This window comes from Pteropus alecto, unplaced genomic scaffold (assembly GCF_000325575.1).
Source record: "Pteropus alecto unplaced genomic scaffold, ASM32557v1 scaffold16, whole genome shotgun sequence".
In the NCBI taxonomy this organism is placed as follows: Eukaryota; Metazoa; Chordata; class Mammalia; order Chiroptera; family Pteropodidae; genus Pteropus; species Pteropus alecto.
The window spans coordinates 6454629-6456396 of record NW_006438867.1 but is presented as its reverse complement, the minus strand read 5'-3'; positions in this window follow the sequence as shown (position 1 = coordinate 6456396).

Sequence of the window (1768 nt, the reverse complement as noted above, 5' to 3'; positions counted from 1 at the left end):
CTGGCTGCCACAGCTAGGTAGAGGCCATGGTAGTGGATTGAACCAGAGCCGTTTTCCAGTACGGGCATTGTAAGTGACACCGTTTAATAAAAATGAAGCCCCCAGGCAAGCGCTTTGCCACCGCGTGGAGGGCAGCGCGGGTTATTCCGTGAGTTCTAAGACACTCCAAACGCTTCTTCTCGAAGCAGGATGCGCTCGGACGGGAAAGACGGTGAGACACACGTGCATTAGAAGAGGCAGGACTTGGGTTAACCATGTTACTGCTGGAGAATGAGCATGTGGATTGAGAGCACAGATCGCGAATGTGCACGGAGAGGGGATTTTTGCCGAGGAAGGTTGAAGACGAGCAACGTCACCGACTCTCCACAGACCGTGTGCTTCTCAACGTGCTCCCATCGTCTGCAGATTGTTTACTAAACAAGCCGGGTCCGCACCACAGATGGCTCTTTACTGGCAAACTTATGGGTCACTGTCTGCTCTCAAAGGCCCTTTACTTTCCAGGTTAGAAATTTAAAAAAAAAAAGAAAAGAAGAAAAAAGAAAACCAGACATGTGCCATGGTCCAGATGTTTGGGTCCTCCCCAAATTCATACGTGAAACCCTAACACCGTGTCTGATGGCGGTAGGAGGTGGACTCTTTTGGGAAGTGAGTCACGAGAGCAGAACTCTCACGAACAGGAGCCGGGCCCGGATACGGGAGGCTCCAAGAGCGCCCCCCATGAAGATACCACAACCAGCAGTCTGCAGATGAGGGCCCTCCCGCAACCATGCTGGCGCCCCGACCTCAGACCGCCAGCCACCAGCACTGGAAAAGCCACCCCGTCTGAGGTGTTTTGTCACAGTGGCCTGAGTGGACTACACACCGTGCCCACAGCACGTCCGGAGCGGCGAGTCGCATACGTGAAAGGATGGTGGCGGGAGCACGTCTCAGGAAGACGGGGGATGCTCTCATCGCCATCGCCCACATGGCTGTCAGCGGGACCATCTAACAGTGAGTGCATCGGAATACCTAGCGAGCCCTTTTGCCTTGGAGCGGTCAAAGGCCAGGGGAGTCCATCGCTGGGGCGGTAATGAGACTCCCTGTGTGAGAGCAGCGTGAACATCCTGCCGCCACTCGGGCATGTGCAGCAGCCGAGTTCCCGGGAGTCACTTAGAAGGAACGCGTAGGGAATGCACATGACGCAAATCGCGACACTGGTGGCGTGTGTGCGCCTGTCTCGTTCACACCTTTCGGTGGGTCGAGTCAACACAGTTGCTGTTTGTTCAGGGACTGAGTCATTTACTGCTCCCTTGTTAAGCACCCTACTGTGTGCTACAATTGCCAGGGATGAGTGAAATCTGAGTCCTGCCCTCCGGTCGCTCGCGGTGTAGTCGGCAGGCGCTGAGGAATCCAGGACAGTTGAGTGTGATGTCACAAGCCAAAGGTTCTAAGAGGAAGTGCGTCTTCATTCCGGAAGAGCTCGAGGTAAGTGAGTGACAGGTTGGAAGCAACTGAAATGAAGGTCGGGCACGTCAGCTGGACGGATTTGCCTGCATCCGTTTGGAAGTGAGCAGGTGCATCTCTGTGAGATGAGCTAACAAAAGGCTCCAAAATTTTTAAAAAGCGATGATTGCTCAGAAGAACCGGGGAGACTCGAAACTAGGCAGATCATTTTATATGCATTTCTTCTACAGATTAAAGGATGCTAATTTAAGGTGGGGGGCTTTCAGTGATGTTCCTATTTTATGAATTTCTAAGGCTATTTGGGTTTTGAATGGTTACGATTAAG